Raw genomic sequence first — 18,248 nt, forward strand, 5'->3', positions numbered from 1 at the left:
AAATTAAAAAAATTTTTGTTAAAATTAAAAGATCTTGTCCTTCGAAAGACAGCGTTAAGAAACGGAAAAGGCAAACCCACCCGGGGAGAGCCCCTTTCCGATCATATGCCTGGGAGGGGACGCTGGATGACACACGTCTGGGGAACAGAAGGGAGACCTCGGCCTGAGGTCCCCGACACTCGGCGGCGGCACTGGCCCCGCAGCCGGGCGCCCTGACCAGCGTGGCTGGGCACCTGATGCTGCACCACTGACTCCTTTCAATTCCCGTTTTCCAGGCATCCAACTCTCTCACCCGACATGCTCTTGGCCGGAGGGTCCTAGTGGGCAGGGCTGCCTGGCCCCTCTCTGGGCTGTGCTCAAACCAGTGGGCAAGGTCCCCAAAGTCACCAGGACAAAGGGGGCTGGTGAACCGGGGTCCGCCTCGCCCACCTGGATGTCTGCCAGCCCAGGGACCCCCCACCATGCCGGACCCTGTCCCCCTGGTCTCCCCTCGTTGGCCTGGGCTGGGCGGAGAGGCAGCTGGACCAACGCTCGGGGCGCCTCTGGAAGGAATCCACCTTCGAGGCGAGAGGGTGAACGACCGGTGTGGTTCTCCTGGCAGAATTTGCAGAAAAAAAATAACGTCGTCTTTATAAGGGAGTCGGCCGAACATTTTACAATTCTTCCCCAAATCGGCCGGGCCATTTTCACAACATAAAACAAGCAGAACGTATAATTATTTCAAGGTGTCCTTCACCTCGAATCCACTGGAGGCTCACAGCTTAGGGGTTTTTAAAAATATATATATTTAAAGCAAATATTATTGTAAATGACTACTCTGTAATTTGGATTAATTGCTTTGGTTTTTTCTGGAAATAAAATCTTTAAGGCAAACCCATAAAAACCCTGGAGCCGTTCCTGCAGCGGCTTGTCCAACAGAGAGCCTGGGGCAGCCCCGCAGGGATCTCGGGGGGCGGGGGGTCAGAGTCTCCTGTGGGGCCCAAGGCCCTAGAGGAGGCTGCGCTGCACCCAGCAGAGCCCACAGCCCGGCCCAGGCCTGGCCCGCAGCACGGTGGCCTGGTGACACCCGGCTGGGATGACACCTGGGGAGCCTCAGGGGTGGTCTCAGGACCCCAACCCAGGAAGGGCCCCGGAAGGACCCTGGCCAGGTTCATCGCCGAGTCCTCTGCAGGGCAAGGTCAGCGGCTCATCCAGGCCCTGCTGGCTCAGCTTCAGGGGCCCACCCAAGGGAAGACACGCTGGTGGGGGGCGGGGAAGAGCTGGGCTGCGGCGGCGCCCAAGGCCGCAGGAAATGCTCCACTGTGGGCATGTTAGGAAGGGGAGGGTGTGCAGAAAAGGCGGATACGTGGACGAGCCCCACGCTCTGGACACCTCCCCCGGGGCTTCCTGCCTGCCTTGGGCAGCTGGGACCGGGGACCTAGCCAGGCGCCCGCCGCAGGGAGGGGGCTCAGCAGGGCCCGGGGGCCGTGTGTGTCATTCTGAGGAGTGAGCTGGATGGGCATGTGCGATGCTACCGGGGGCGTTGGAGAAGACGGGAGGGGGCAGGCGCCTCCAGGTGCCTCTCGGGACCCTGGAGAGCAGTTTCGGCTGAACGAGGCGCAGAGGGCAGTGACGGCTGGGGGGGGCGGGGCACAGATGTCATGTAACCACCGTTCACCTGGCCCTTCAGGCCTATCCTTTCATTTGTTCTGAGCAGTAACCTGAGAGCTGGACCCCATCTTTTCTCTCCCGGGTTCTGCGCCTGGGGAACATGGCCAGGATGTGACAGATTGGGGACTGTACCTCCAGGTGCAGATGGGTGAGGTGAGGAGGAGCAGCTCCTGGACTCTCAGGGCCCCCCCGGGGCCAACAGCAAACATACGGCCTGGGTCTCCCCTGGCTGTCAAGGCGAAACTTACTACTGCAAACAGCTGGGCAGGGAGGAAGAGGTCTGGAGTCCTGGGCTATCTCTGTCGCCAACGTGCACTGTGACCCTGAACAAATTCCATTCCCCAATAGGTTTCCGTTTCCCCAGTTCATTCCCAGTTTCATTATTAAACTCAGTTTCCTCAGATAATTCAGTGGGACATCCATCCATCCATCCATCCATCCATCCATCCATCCATCCATCATCCATCCATCCATCCATCCATCCATCCATCCATCCATCCATCCGTCATTTGTCCATCCATTTGTCCATCCATTCATCCATCCACCATCCATCCATCCATCCATCCATCCATCCATCCATCCATCCACCATCCATCCATCCATCCATCCATCCATCCGTCATTTGTCCATCCATCCATCCATCCATCCATCCATCCATCCATCCATCCATCCACCACCCATCCACCCATCCATCGATCCTTCTACCCACCCACCCACTCATCCATCCACTCACCCATCCACCATCCATCCATCCATCCACCCACCCATCCACTCATCCATCCATCCATCCACCCATCCTTCCACCCACCCACTCATCCATCCATCCATCCATCCACCATCCATCCATCCATCCATCCATCCATCCATCCATCCATCCATTCACTATCCATCCACCCATCCACCCATCCACCATCCATCCATCCTTCCACCCTCCCACACACTCATCCATCCACCCACTCATCCATCCATCCATCCATCCACCCACCCATCCACCATCCATCCATCCTTCCACCCACCCACTCATCCATCCATCCATCCATCCATCCATCCATCCATCCATCCATCCATCCACCATCCACCTATCTACCTATCTACCCACCCACCCATGTACCCACTCACCACCCACCTGTCCACCCACCCATCCATCCACTCGCTCCGCCACCCATTCACCCATCCTCCCTCTATCCATATGCATCCGAACCTGCTGATCATCTCCGATGCGCCACAGTCTCTGTTGGCCTAGAGTATAAGGGGGAATAACGGAGGCAAGAAGCCCACACTGTGGGGGACTCTTCAAGGGTTGCATGGGGGGCAGATGCTTGGGAAGCAGCCAGGAGGCTCTTGCAGCGGGAGGGCAGCTGAGAGGTGGAGCAGCCTGGAGAAGGCTGGCAGCGGAGGACACGAGAGCAGCGGGGACGGTGCCCGGGCCAGGTCTGGGGCCCCACCAGTCCGCCCCACATGTCATGGCCACCACCCTTCCTGGCTGGCCACAGGCAGAGCGGAAGGCCTGCTGAGTGGACCCTGCTCACGTGCCCTTAAGCGGAGGCTGGGGGCAGCAGCAGGGTGGGGCAGCAGGAGGCAGCTGTGGCTGCTCTGGCCACCCCAGCCCTGGCGGGGACAGGAGGTGTTAGCCCCCCCAGGAGGTGTCGGAGCAGCGGCATGCAGAGGGCAGGGAGGGGGCATGTGCACGGCTCCCGGGTGAGCCCGCAGGGGAGCGAGGGGCCGGGTATAGAGAGCTCCTCAGCCCTCGGCCGCCGCAGGCCAGCCCCCCTTCCAGGGGCTCCGTGGGAGGGAGCCGGTCTCTGTGTACTTGTCCAGACAGCTCTCTTCTGACCACCTAGCCCAGGGGTCTCTGTTTGCTGGTGCACCGCCGTGTGCCCACAGGGGCGGAGTCAGGGCTGCGAGCGCCTCCCGTGAGAGCCCACTGTGTGCAAGCTTCTAACTGTGGCCTGTGCAGGTTCTGGGGGCCACGGAGTGAGGAGTGAGTCCCGCTGGGCTGCCGTGGGTCAGGAGGGCTTCCTGGAGGAGACGGCCTTGTAGCTCTGGTAAGCTCCCGCTCTCCTGCAGGCCCGAGGGGCCGTGTCTATGTGCAGAGAAGGCCCCTTGGTGGAGGGAGAGACCAGCTTTACCTGGTGGGTTTGCGGAGGGACCACCTGGCTGTGGGCCCCCCATGGCTAAGCTCTGCCCTCAAAGCCTGGGCTGCCTCCTGGGCTTCGTCCTGGCTTCCACAGCACGGGTGACTCCAGCGGTGTCTACACAGCCCTTCTCCATCCCCGGGGCGTGCACGTGGCTCCGCGTGTGCCAAGCATGCACCTGCATCTCAGGCGGGGATGTGCGCTGAGCAGGAGCTCCTTGGGCTCACGTCACGCTGTTGCTTCTGAACATCAGGCCTAGTCCCTGGAGGGAATTTCAGTGGGGTTTTTTTTTCCAAGTGTCAGTTGTTTTTAAGGACATTTGGGGGCCGGAAGATGGAAAGTTCTGGAGATCGTGGTGGTGCTGGCTGCACAAAATGTGAATGTGCTTAATGCCACTGAACGGTGCGCTTAGAAGTGGCTCAGGTGGTCATTCCTGTGTGGAATTCTCAGCCCTCCGCAGGCACCCCCGACCTTCACCCCGCAGAGGCCCGGGGAGGGGGGGTGTTCTCATGTTTACAGGTGAGGAGACTGGGGCCCAACAGGTGTGCTCAGGTCCTGTGCACAGGGCCCCTGGGGTGCACGTGAGCAGGTTGACCCCATCCCCAGGCCTCGGGTTTGGGGTCCAGGGACAGATGCCCCTCCCCCCATCTGAACATATGAGGAAACTGAGTCCAGCTCAGAGTGTGTCCCCAGCCTCCCAGACCCTGGCAGAAGAAATTACCGATCGGCGGCCTCCTGCACGCCCCCGACCGGGGATGGAGCCCGCAACCCGGGCATGTGCCCTGACTGGGAATCAAACTGTGACCTCCAGGTACATAGGTTGACGCTCAACCACTGAGCCACACTGGCCAGGCTTTAAGTTGATATTTAGAAAATGAAGTTTTATTTAAAGCCCGTCTCACGTATGCGGTGAGGGGAGCGTTACCTGCAGCGGGATCCGGAGAAGCTTCCGGAAGGTAGTGACGTCTGAGCTGGCTCTTGAAGGTCAGCTGGGTTTTGTTTTTGATTTTAAATATTGTAACAATTGCACAACAAATATACAGTCACTGGAGAAACATAAAAATGCAGATACATGTAATGGAAGAAAAGGCTGTAATGTCCTGAAATACCATCCCTCAGAGAGAACCGCCGTTAACACTTCAATCTACCTTCCTGAAGGTCGCATCACGTTGGGGACATGTCAATACAGCAGTGGGTCAGCAGCCACGGCACCACGCCCACTGTCCACACAGCAGCCCATTGAGTGGCCCTAACAGACGTCATGGTCAGCATGTCCTGTTTCCGGAATGTGCCACAGGGACGCTCTGGGGACGTCACGGGTCAGGGCCCCGGAGACCTGAGCGGGATAGGCCTGCACTGATGGATGGATGCGGACTTTCTAAAACAGTCACCGCGGCCTCCGGGTTACTATGGCAGGTCACACACATCTGGTGGCTTTTCCTCTGCAAACTCCACTTCAACCATGACTAAGAGACGTGAATGGACGTTTGCCCACGAGGGAGGGGCGGACAGGGCAACGATGACCATCTGAAAGGTGAATTACAGATGGACCTGCCGTCATGGGTCACCGGCAAGAGAAAGGCAGCCCTGAGTGGAGAGTGGGGACAGTGATATTTTACCAGATTTAATACAAGAAGATCCCCAAACTCAGGATTGGCCGCAGAAGTGCCCCTGGAACTAGGGGTGCAGGAGTGGGGACGATCAGGAGTCTAGAGTGACAGGGGCTTGAGGAAGTTCGATTCCTAGATCTACTCCCTCCCCAGGTGCCCCTCCCCCGAATCAGCAAAAGGCCGAAGGTCGACTCTCTGGACCATAGGCAGCCCCAATGGAAAGCTGACTGCGGAGACCCCAGCTCGGCTCCCAGAAGGCTGGCAGCCAGACCCTCCCGCATTCCCTAGGAGCTTCCTAAAGACGCTGACATCAAGGGCTCCCAGGACCCCCCCTTCCCGAATCTCAGAGGCAACAAGCCCCCCTTACTCTCACGTCTGCCACCCAGCTCTGTGCTCCGCTCACATCATGGGCTGACAGCCAAGGATAAACAGATATTGGAAGGAAGACAGAGACTTAAACAAATACAACGGAGTCATTTGGAAGACACACAGCCTACTTCATACTATCAGTTTCCAAAAGCAAAAAGAAAACAACAAAAAAAAAACCAAACCAAAAAAAAAAAAATAAAAAAATCCCAGAAGAAACAGAGGGTAGAATATCAGCAACAAAAGGTTTCCAGAAGATTTCTCAGAGCTGAAGACATAAGCTTCCGGTGTGAGAGGACCCACAGTGGGATGCAAACAGACACACTGCAGGGCTCATCATTGTGAAAGAGCAGGACGCTTGGGACAGAGAGAATGTTCCATAAGGTTCCAAAGACGAAAGAGCAGGTCACACACAGAGCAGAAGGACACGGACTCTCTAAAGACTTCTCAACAGCTGCCCTGAAAGCAAAAGACATAAGGCAAAGCTCTTACAATTCAGCAATGAAAATCCTTTCCAATCAAGAATTCTATACCTGGCCAAACGATGACTCTGTGAGGGTGTAAAGGCATTTTCAGACAGCCGAGGTCCTAAGAAGCTTACCTCCCGATTCATCAGAAGTTATTAGAGGATGCACTCTACGAAAATGAACACGTAAGCCAAGAAAATATAGGTGCCAGGGAGCCAGAGATTCAAAGAAGTTCCCCAGAGGTAAACAATTGGAGGTTCTAGGATGGTGGTCATGGGCAGGATGACAGGGCGACTGGTCCACATTGGAGCACAGGGACTAAGGGGCCAGATGTGAGGACTGCTGTTACCAACATCCCTGCAGTCACGGTTCTCTTTTCTCAGTTTGGAGCAGCCTGGCTCAGACCTTTACCTTCACCGGCTTGTCTTGACCTCATATGGCTGAGGTTCCTGCCTCACCCCTGGGTATGAGTATCCTGTGGCTGCTGTAACAAATTACCACAAATTTAGTGGCTTAAAACAGCACTAAGGTCTGTTTAAAATGGGTCTCACCGGTATCGGGAGATGTTGAGGTATCAGTGGGGCTGCTTTCCTTTCTGGGGAAGGGGGTCTGGATGCATTTTCCTGCTTCTGGAGGCTGCACATTCCTTGGCTCATGGTCCCCCTTTCATAGTCAAAGCCGGCAAGGCAGCTGAATCTTTCTGCCTCCATCTACCACATTTTAGGACTCTTGTGATAATATGGAGCCCACCTGTATAATCCAGGGACACTCCCTGCCCGCCGGTCGGCTGAGTAATCATCTTAATGCCATCTGCAACCTTGATTGCAACCCCCACCTCTCGATTGAAAATTGGACCCTCCTCCCCCTGGCTCCTTCCCCCTCTCCTCTCCAGTTTCTCTTTCCAATGTGCTGGGCAGGGGTCTTATGGAAGGCGAGCTCCAGGGGAGGTGGGGGCGGGGCTTTTGTCCACCTCAGTCATGGCTGCATCCTTGAGGCCTGTGGCCATGCTGGCACGTAGTAGGTGTGCAGTGAATGCCTGCCGCTCAGATGAATGCACGGCCCACACTGCAATCGGCTGGATGCCCGACCTTGGTCAGCCCTGTTTTCCTGCTGGCTCCCAATCAAGGGTCTCCCATCGGTGCCCTGGGGCTGGAGCCAGGCTGTGGTCTGGCTCACGCCCTCCTAAAACCGGCACCTGCCAGAGACGCCACTACCTTTCTTTCCATGGCTAGGCAACCACCAGTCTGCGTTCTGTCCCCAGGGACTGGCCTGTTCTGGACACGTCTATAAATACGAGTCGTCCAGTATGTGGCATTTAACGTCCAGCTCCTTCCACGTAGCATGTTGGCAAGGCTCATCCGTGTCGTAGCCTCTGTCAGAGCCGCAAGCCTTTTTGTGCCCAAATAACATTCCACAGCGTGGATGTGCTACACTCACTGACTCATAGTGACGGTTTTAATGTCCCTCACGCATTTCAACTTCATTAAACTTTCACAGCTAAACTCACAGTTCAGGCCTCGCATCAGGCGATCAGACACAGAGGGTTAACACAACGACCTGGGTGGCGGCCACTTCTGGGCTGGTGGGAAGGGATGCAATTTGAGGAGGGGGCTCACACCGCGCCCGTCAGGGTGTGCATGTGCATCTCACACACTAGACTACATTTTAAAAAAAGGTTTTAAAGATGAATATTAAGTTCTTTAAATGTGAATGCTCAAGTAGCAGGGTTTTATTTTTTAAAAAAATGTTTTTATTGATTTTAGAGAGAGAGAGAGAAACATCGATGAAAGAGAAACATCAATGGCTGTCTCCTGCACGTCCCCTACTGGGCATCAAGCCCACCACCAGGGCATGTGCCCTGACTAGGAATGGAACCGGCCACCTCTTGGTACCTGGGACGATGCCCAACCAACTGAGCTACACCAGCCAGGGCGTAGTAGCGTTTTTTTAAATAACAGATTTATTGTGACTTAATTCACATTTGCTGACATTCACCAGTTGTTGGTGTACAGTTCCGTGGCACTTCACACCCTGACAATGTGGTGCCACCATCACCACCATCTAGTTCCAGAAGCTTCTTTTCTTCCTAGAAGGAAACCCGCCCCCCCAAGCAGTGACTCCCACTTCTCGGTCACGGCCCCCAGCAGCCACAAGTCTCTTTGCTGTCTCTATGGATTTCCCGTCCTGGACACTGCCCACGAGTGGAATCGTCCAGTGCGTGGCCTTCTGTGACCGGCTTCTTTCACTGAGAACAAAGTTCTCGAGGTTCATTCAGGTCGTGGGCGTGTCAGGTCTTCAGCCCTGTCTATGGCCCCCAATCCCCTGCGTGGTGCGGACAGGCCTCGTCTCATGCGCCCGTCGCTGGCAGTGTTCATGTCCCTCATTCACTTCAACGCGAGTGCTCTGCCCCGAGCCGCGGTGTGGGCTCTGGGGACCCAGGGGACCGTCTGCTTCTGCTGGGTCTGCGCAAATTCTCTGGGCAGCTTTAACCGTCTTCCAGCCTCAGAACTTACACTTCAAAAGCAAAGGCTTCAGCCCGGCCGTGGTGGCTCAGTGGCTGAGCGGCGACCTATGAGCCAGGAGGTCAGGGTTCGATTCTCGGTCAGGGCACAGGCCCGGGTTGCAGACTTGATCCCCAGTCGGGGGCATGCAGGAGGCAGCCGATCAATGACTCTCATTGATGTTTCTCTCTCTCTCTCTCCCTGTCCTTTCCTGTCTCTGAAATCAATAAAAACATTTTTTTTTTTAAAAAAACACCCATGGCTTTAAAAGCAGTCTGTGGGGTTGAAACGGTTTCCCCCACTTAGATCCGGTTCTGCTGGGCTGACCCGGGGGACAGACAGTTCTCATGTCCTGGGCTGAGAGGAGAAAAAAGAATGGCAAGGATGCCAGGGTGGCTTCTCTTGTTTTGCAAAAAGCGCACACACACACACACACACACACACACACACACACACACACGCTCACTCACACACAGATGCACACACACACTCACACAGTCATGCACACATGCACTCACACACATGCACACACATACGCACACAGACACACATGCATGCGCACACACAGGCACACACATGCACTCACACACTCAGGCACACAGGTACTCACACACATGCACACACACATGCACACACGCACACACATGCATGCACACAAGCGCACACACAGGCACACACATACACATGCACTCACACACTCAGGCACTCACACACATGCACACACACATGCACACACATGCACACACATGCACGCACACACGCTCACGCACTCACGCACACACACACTCAGGCACACACGCTCCCGAGGAAAGCGGCCGAGGGCAGTGCCGATGGGAAAGCCGACCTCGGGGCATGACATCACTCGGAGAACATAAATCTTGGTGCGTGTGATTTATTTATGTTAAGAAATCCACATACGACGCCGAGTTTTCAATGGCTTTGTTTAAGTGACAGTTTTCCCGTTTCAGTGAGAGTTGGGGTAGGATAAACAGCTCCAGCTGTAAAAATTAAAGGCGGAGGTGAAGCCAAGGTGATTATTACACAAAAAGGCTGAGTACGGAGGGGCCGGCCCCGGCGTCTGTCCTCGGATGGAAACCACCCTCCGCCACCACGCGCCCCGAACAATCGCCTGCTGTTCATTAATTAACCCCCTGAAAGGCGCTGCGTTCCCACGGGAAACTGTGACTTCTCCGATGCGGGAACGGCGTGTCCGTGTGTATCAGAGCGGCCGCGTCCTGAGTGGGCCGGGCTTGGCGCACATGTCACTGACGCATCTTCTAAACGACACGTTTTATGATTGGAAAGACCTCACCAGGAGCCCAGATGCTGAGCATGACCTGGGTGGTGCGTGACCCCCCTCCCCCGTGGGCCCCCAAAGCCACTGGCTGGGTCGTGGGACCTGCTCCCAGAACAGTCCTGGGATGGCCACCCTGAGGGGGGCTGACTCCCCAGAGAGAGCTGGACTCAGGGTACAGTGACCCTAAAGAGCTGTCTTTCTGGACACAGGCAAATAAATGTCTCAGTTATTGTTGGGAGCACGTGGGTGGGTGATGCCAGCCCAGAGCACTGGGGAGCTCACACCCGGGAAAGGGTCCGGGCAGAGACCCCACCCGCCTACCTAGGTGTTATCCCGTCACCTGCCTGGGTCACCTGGAGTAGGGCTTTGTCAGGCGGCGGGCCCCGCTCCCCTTCACCCATGGCACGCCTCGCTCCTCCGAGCCTCAGTTTCCCCATTGGTAAGGAGCAGACAATTGCAGCTCCTATGGCATGAGATTGTCGTGAGGGTCCCATGGCCCTGTGAGGCACAGGGGCAGGAGCCAAGCCTGCCGGGCACAGGAGACTAGCACCACCTGGCTCGATCGCTCCAGGCCAGGCAACCCTGTGGATAGACAGCCTCCTGATGGCGTCCCGGCCTCATGGTCCCACGGAGGGCTCCGAGCAAGTCGGCTTCCTTGGCCAACGTGTCCCATGCAGCGGGGCCCCTGGGTGCCTCGCTCACTGCTTGGTCCCCTTGGTGGGACTGGTGCTGGCTGCTGAATGCAGGTGGCCCTTTGCAAGCCGGGACAGATGAAGGACAGGCCACTCAGCCCAGGGCTGCAGCCTCCACTCCGACGTCCTGTAGTGTTGCCCTTGGCCTCCTTCTGTCTTTCCCTGGGCTGCAGCTAGGCTGTGGGGGTCCGAGGGTCACTTCCCACCTGCTCAGCACCCCTCATTCATTCCAGCTCTCAGCTGGCTCCAGGCTGGGGCTTCCCGGGGAGCCGGATGCCCTGGAGCCCCAAGTCTGCTGCAGGACCCGCCCTCCAAGGCCAGCCTCACCATGGGACCATCAGCTCTAGCAGCCCACAGCCTCGCTGAGGCCTCGGCCATGTGCCAGTGAGTGAATGAATGAATGAACGAATGAATGCTGGGTCCGCAGCCTGATCCAAGAGCCTTAGCATGGATCGCAGGTGCCGGAAGACCAGCTGACCCTCAGTCTCCACGCTGACCAGGCAAGACCGGGGCAGGCCAAGGTCACAAGGGTGAGGCAGACCCTGGAAGCCCCTTAAGACCCGCCTGAGGGCTCCCAGGAGCACTGTCAGTCCCTGCCACACTCGCCCTCTGTGCCCAGCCAGGTGGCTGCCCTCCGTGACTCCAACTCAGAGCCTTTGGGACAGGCCTTGGTTCTGGGAGGGGAGGGGTCAGAGGGCACAGGAACCCCTGCCACCAGCAGTCTCTGCTCCAACAACCTGCAGAGCTCCCAGGAAGCTCCAGGACCCCCCCACGCGTCAATTCCTGTAACCCTCCCTCTGGCTAGACAGGTACACGTAAGAAACCGGGGCTCCCAGGAAGCTGGACGGTTGACCCAGGGTTCCAGGGGGAGGGAGTGGGGAAGATCCTGGCTCTGACTATGCTGAGGCTCCTTCGGTCTTCACTCCCCCCCAGCTGACTGCTTGCCCTGGGAGGGGGTCACAGCATAGCCGCATGCATCGGGCCGAGGGAAGACAGGGTGCAGGGAACAGCGCCCAGGCAATTTCTCTGCTGACCCCCACCGGGCACAGACTCCCATTATAATTCCAGTGATATCAAGGGGGTCCCCATGAGTGGGGGGCTTCTCAGGGCCGGAATCATGGGGTCCTTACCCTAGTCCCTGGGCCTGGCACACAGTTGGTCCTCAGGAAGTTTTCTGACCTGCCTGGGCTTCAGGGGCCTTGGGACCTTGTATGTGTGTCTCTGCCTCTCTGAACATCGCTTGTTCCTTCGTCGAGGGGCTTAGGTCTGGGATGCAGGGGGCAAGGATGGCAGGGGGGCACCCTCCCGGCCCTGCAGGTGGCAAAACCTGAGGTAGTGGAGCCAGTTGCCTGTACCCGGCTCCCTCCCTAGAGCCTGGGTCCTGGGTGCGGGAGCCTCACTTCCACGGAAGCCAAAGGCCCTGCCCCTGGAGGACACTCGGACTCGCTCCCTCACCTTGGGCCACTCAGCAGAGGTGATTTTCTCCCCTGCGGGAGGCCGTCCAGATCTCCGCCCTTTTCTAGTCTCCACCTCCGGCCAGAGGTTACAGGTTCAGTAGCGGGCACAGCGTGGTGGGGGAGGGAGTGTCCGCTGGGGCTCTCCCGTCTGCCGCAGCTTCCTCCCCCTTCGCCCCCCAGGGTCCGGTTGGGAGCAGTGGGTTGGGAGCAGTGGGCAGCCAGGTTTGCTCTGGTCCTGCTCCCTCCTCTAGCTCCCCCCGCCCAGCAAGTCAACACCCAGGGGCGTAGTTTAAGGGAAGCTAAAGGAGCCCAAGCTTCCAAGGTCACGCCCTGAGGGTCCCGCCCAGGCTTGCCCGGACACGCAGGCCCCCAAAACCAGGAACACCCAAGTCCTGGCAGGCAGGGGAGTGAGGGAGACGGGTGTGTCCCTCCCAGGAGCTGGGGGGGCACCAGGGCCTCTGTGGCTTGTCCTTCCTCCCTGGCAGCCCCAGCACCTGCCCGCGGTGAGATACGGGGTGCAGGGTGGGCCACTCCGAGAGCTGGACCTGGTGGGTCACCTCTCCCTGCATCCCGGGCCCAGAGGACCCCGAGAGAAGCCCAGGGCAAGCCAAACCCGTCCAGGGGCGAGCGGGACCCTCACCCTCCTCCACCAGCCCTGGAGACAGGAGACCTGGGAACGGGTCTCACAGAAGCAGGGATGGGCAGGGGTCGCTAAGAGCCACCCCGCACCCCTTCACCTCCCGGACCACCTCGGGGCCACTCGGCTTAAACGTGGCCCCAAAGGGTGGGCTGCATTCCCCCCCCTCGTTTCTGTGGTTCCCCCTTTAACCCACATAAACCTGTGAGAGGGGCACAGGCGTCTCCGGCCCCATTTCACAGATGGGGAAACTGAGGCGTGCAGGACCATCTACGGTCCAGGGGCGCGTCTGCCCTCAGGGGGTCTAGCCCTCAGGACCCCAGGCGCGATTTCGTTCCCAAAGTAGGAGGTCGGGGGTGGGGGCCAGAGACCCCGGCGGAGAGGAGGGAAGAGAAAGGGCCTTTGGGAACCGACCTGTGGATTCGGGCGGGAGCCCATTGGGGCGTCTCCCCGGGAGCCAGGCGGCCGGTCTGGTGTCCCCGGCTCCGGGGCCTTTGGGGCCGTGAAGAAGGGGCTCCCACCCAGCGGCTCCCCGGACTCTGCGGTCCACGGGGGGGACGCGCTCGCCGTTTTCGTTGCCGCCCGCGCGCAGCCGGACCCGGGCGCGGGAGGCGATGCGTCCACGCGGCCGCCGGAGCGGACACCCTGCGGGCTCTGCGTCCACGCGGCCGCCCCGAGTGGACACCCTCGGGGGGGGACACGGCCGCCCGCCCGGAGCGGACACCCCGCCGCGCTCGGCTGCGCCCCGGGAGCGCAGCTGCTCCCGGCCTGCGGGGCGGAGCGCGCGAGGGTCCCCGCTCCAGGCGGTGCCGGGGTCTCGGGGCGCCGGGGGAGCTCAGGGGCTCACGACCGACGCGAACCGAACCACAGGATTCGTGGTGGGGGTTTTACAGGCTCTTCGAGGCAGCAGGGAAGCGTGGGAGCGCGATTTCGTTTACGGCTCCCGCGGCCGCCCCGCGCCCTGCCCGAGCCCCGCGCCTCGGTCCGCCCGGGTGCGCTCCGCCGGGGAGGGGCGGCCCCTGCACCTCTCCCGACCGGCCGCGGGGCCGGGGCCGCCTGCAGGGGCCAACCCCCTCCGGTGCTCGGACGGGGAGCTCAAGCGCACGTGCGTCTCCACCTCTTAAATTAAAACTCAAAACAAAAAGACGGGTGTGCCGCCCCAAACGCGCGGGGCAGACCCGGGGTGCCTGCGCGGGAGGCGTCTGCGCGCCTGAGAGGACCCCCCAGCCAGGCCACCAGAAGGCAGGTCCTGCAGAGAAGTCTCCGGCCCTCCCCGGAGGCTGCCCGTCTTTCTGGGACAGAGTCCTTCAGTCTGGGAACAGGGTAGGTTTGCTCGAAACTGACTACAGGGCTCACATTCCCGGGGAAGTCCAGGTGGGGAGCATCTCCGGCCCCCTCGGGGACCCGTCCCAGAACCAGGGACCGGGCGAGGCCTCAACGCTGAGCAGCGCAGGGAACAGCCTTGCCTCCCGGCTTCGGAACTCACTGGGACGGCGACCGGATCGGACCCGAGTCCCGTCCTTGAAAGTGATCTGGGGTAGGAAAGGGGAAAACGGGGGCCTCCCGGGGTCCCAGTCTGGAGTGGAGGCGCGGGTGCTGGGGGCAGCCGGGCTATGGGCCCCAGTGGCAGCCCCCCGAGGGGAGGAAATGGCCCTGCAGGTGGTCCATGCCCCACCCCACCCCCATTCTATATCAAACACTGGAGCTAACAATTCACCCCAGGCTGCGAGGCCTCTGCCGTCAGTCCCCAAAGAGCCTCCTGCTGGGCGCCAAGGCCACCTCGTGGGCTCCTTTGCATAGTGAGAACCAAACTGGCTGGTCCCCAAGTGTCCCTCGTGGGCTCCAGCCTTTTCTGTTGCTAAAATCTGGGAGCCGTTTCCACCTGGCGCAGGGCAGGAGAAGGTGCCCAGAGAGGAACACCCGCATCTCGTAGGAGGCGGGGTGAGGGCTGGTGGTCGGGACCCCTCCTGGGGCAGCTGGAGCCTCGGAGGCCCGTCCACAGGTACACGAGGGAGCAAGGCTTTCATGCTGTCAGCTACTCAGCCTCTGGCTAAGCAGGAGCCAAACGGCGAGCAAACTTGACCTGGAACCCCACAGATCCCCGAAACTGCACGCCTGACCACCGGGCAGAGCTTAGGGGGCACAGAGCATAGAGGGGAGCCAGGAACCCAGCCAGATCCGGGCATCTGTCCTGAGGCAGCTGATGGGTCCCACGTCCCTGAGTGTGCAGTCTGCAGGGGGCTCCCTGGGGCCTGAGGGCCTGGACGGGCCGCTGGGCTGGGCCGGCTTGGACCCTGCACCTCCAGGCACACAGATCTCCCAGTGCAGACGGCCTCTCCAGAGGCTGGGCCTCGGGGGGTTGGCCTGGGGCACAGTCCTGGCCAAGCAGAGGGCCGCTTTAGCCCCGCAGTGCATGGACTCCTGGACTCCAGAGTGCACAGTGGGCCCTAGTGCGATGTTAGCACACGCAGGCTTCTCCCCGGAGCGGGGGACCCGCCACACTTGTCGGCACTACCATGCTTCTACAGCACTGAGGGGCCGCTTGGCTGGCTCTCCCGACCTGACCCTTTCCCAAAGGAGCATGCCTGGGCCGGGGTCTCCAGCTGTGCCTACCTGCTTGCCAGGCAGGCGGGAGCGGGCAGAGCTCCGACCCACGCGGGCTCCGGTGTGCAGGAGTCTCTCCAATCCCCTGACCCCAGCAACAAAGTCGATTTCAAACCACAGAGAGTGTAAGGCGTGTCCCTGCAGCCACCCCACAGCTCATCAGCCTCCACAATCTGAGGGAGCCTGAAGCCAAGGAGGTCACTGGGGAGGGTGCCGGGGTGGGGGTGGGGGAGTGCGAGGCCGGAGTTGTGGGCCACACACTCCTCAGAGCTGTGCTCACTTCGAAAACGGCCCTTAAATCTTTTAGTATCAACGAAATGAAAACTGACCCCCACTTGCCCACACCTGTTCCCCCCAAGTCCCCAAATGTCTGCGGGCAGGACGCAGAGCTGGGGACCCAGGACAACCTGCCTCTCGGCTTCCCTCCCTCGCCCCGCTCTCTCGCTGGGACTCCACAAGGCCTGACCTGCTCTCCTTCTAAGTCTGGCCACGCGGGGGCAGGGCCTGGCTAGGCCAGGGCCCAGCCTCGCCAGGACCTTGGCCTTGGAGAAGGCCTGCCAGGGCTGTTTAAGCTGATCGGAGCCGATTGGAGGAGACCCTGAAGGAGCTGCAGCACCTGGGGGCGGGTGTGTGTGTGTGTGTGGACTGGCACCCTGCCCGACCCCTGCCACCCTCACCTCTAGGTTCCCCTCCTCCAGGCCGCCCGAGCGGCTGTCCCACCCCCACCCCAGCAGGGTCCTAGCAGGAGGCGAGAGTGCCGTCTAGGGCGGGCCCTCCTTCCCTAGGCCCCGGCCAGGGTGCAGTCTCCGAGTCTCAGGGTGTCCTGCTCTGAGGATTATAATCGCCTCCTCAGCTGAGGGAGGGAGTAGAAGAGGGCCTGAGTGAGCAGGGTGCCCCCAGAGGAAGTCGGGGTCTTCCTCACCTCGTGGTCAGTGGTCTGCTTCCAGGGCAGGGGACCTGCGCTGGGCTGGAGTCAGGGGGTGGGAGGCACCCTCTGCAGGTGGGAGCTCCTCACAGCCACCCTGTATTTTCCCAGGTCTCCGACTAACCTTGCTGAGTGGCTCCCTGCACCGGGGTCTTGGGGCCCACTGGCTGGAGCCCGCCTTGGCTGGGCTGGGCGGGCGGCTCCAGAGTTCTGGGGATCCAGCAGCCTTCCTCCCTGCCTCTGCCAGCAGCCACCCTCCCCACCCTGGGCGCGAGTGGGCTCTGAGCCGGTCTGCAGCAATGTCCTAGTCCCCAGTGGGCACGGAGAGATGGGAAGCCAGGCCCTGGGGCCCTCTGAGCGCCGCGGGAGACACAGTGTGTGGGTGGGTGGGTGGGGGAGAGACAGACTCTCAGAAGGACCGGGCACCGGGGCTGGGCGCCTACGCGCGCAGTGCCCCCTCCGCGGGCATCACTCACCTAAGGGCCAGGATCGGCGGAGGCAGCTGGCAGTGAGAACCAGAGCCAGGCGGGGAGCGCGTTCTTTCCCGGGGGCGAGCGGGGCGGGGCGCAGGCCTGGACACCCCGAGCAGTGGGAGCTCCGTCGGGGTTCGAATTCCGGGCAGCGCTGCGGGCTCAGGAGGCAGGAGGGCGGAAGGCCCAGCGCGCCACCCGCGGGCTCGTGCAAATCCCGCTCTGCCCGGTTTTTCCTCTGGGGCCGCGCAGGCCGTGCGCCCCTCGCCGTCGGGGTCCCCCTCCCCGGGGGGTCGCGGGTTAGCTCCTCGGTGGGTTCACTTCTTTTATGATCAGGGCGCGGGTCCCAGTGTAGGTCCCAGGAGAGGGCTGCTGGTCTCACTGCACAACACGGGGGAAGGGCATGGCCAGGAGGCCCCCCCAGGCGGCAGAGACCCCGCATGGCACGGCCCCTTCCAGGCTCAGGTTGACTCCGAGGTACCTCCAAGTCCCGCAGCCTGGGAGACCCTGGTTCTCCAAAAGGCGCGGAGGCCGTGCTTCCCCCACTTCCAATTCATTCTTGAACCCCAGACGGACGACTGAGGAATTCTCAGTCCCCACCGGGTCCCGCGCCCGGACCCCCTGCCCGCACCCGGCCCGTCCCTCCACTGCCCAGCCTCTGAGCCGAGGGCGCGGGCAGGAGCACCCGCCGGGCGTCCGCTGGCCCTTCTCCACCTGCTCCGCGGGCGCTGGGGCCGCGACACACCTGGGCCCGGGCGAGGGGGGAGTGTCCCCGGGGCCCCGCTCCCTGGAGATGGTCCAGCTCCGAGCGCCGGGTACTCACCTGCGGGCCGCGGAGGCCGAGGGCACGGGCTGCCCCGGGGCGCCGAGGCGCGGGCGCTGCCTCCCGGGGCCGGGCGTCCGTCCCCGCGGCTCCGCGCGGGACCGCGGTGACCCGGCTGCGTCTGGCCCGCCGGCCCGGGGCAGCGGCGAGCGCGGAGCCGGCGGCGCTGGCGCTGCTGTTTTTGAGCCGCGAAGCCCGAAGCGGCCGCGGTCGGGTGGGGGCGAAGGGGAGGGGCGGGGGCCCCCGCGAGGCCCGAGGGGGGCGGCGGCTTCGGAGGAGCCGGGTTGGGGCGCGCGCGCGCGCGGGGCGCGGACACCCCCTTTTGGCGATCGCGGGGTCAGGGGCGGCGACCCCGGGGACAGGCCGGGAGGAGAGCGGGCAGCGGGCGGACGCGAAGCTGTGGAATCGGCACCAAAAAAAAATGCGAGAAACGCCCGCCGGACCCGCGTCCGAACGGCCGGCGCGCGGCGGCCCCGGCGCGAGGGAGCCGCGAGGGCCGAGGCGCGGGGCGCGCGCGCGGGGCGGGCGGGCGGGCGGGGGAGTCGCCTCGCCTCCGGGGCCACCTGGGTCCTTTTAAAGTGTCCGGGGTGCGGGCCCCGGGCGGGAGCGCGAGC

The 18,248-nt window shown here is 61.2% G+C and overlaps 1 long non-coding RNA gene across 2 annotated transcripts; it reads right to left on the reverse strand.

The window, feature by feature from the left end:
* Positions 1 to 4,639: 4,639 nt before the first annotated feature.
* Positions 4,640 to 17,671, reverse strand: LOC148092329 (uncharacterized). Of its 2 annotated transcripts, none has more exons than XR_015714999.1 (2): positions 17,635 to 17,671; positions 4,640 to 6,220 (listed from the first exon to the last, which is right to left on the reverse strand). It is a non-coding gene; the product is annotated as an uncharacterized LOC148092329 (long non-coding RNA). The 2 variants fall into 2 exon arrangements; XR_015714998.1 differs by lacking the exon at positions 17,635 to 17,671 and adding an exon at positions 16,818 to 17,430.
* Positions 17,672 to 18,248: the final 577 nt, after the last annotated feature.

Source organism: Miniopterus natalensis, chromosome 9, assembly GCF_054644295.1.
Source record: "Miniopterus natalensis isolate mMinNat1 chromosome 9, mMinNat1.hap1, whole genome shotgun sequence".
Lineage (NCBI taxonomy): Eukaryota > Metazoa > Chordata > Mammalia > Chiroptera > Miniopteridae > Miniopterus > Miniopterus natalensis.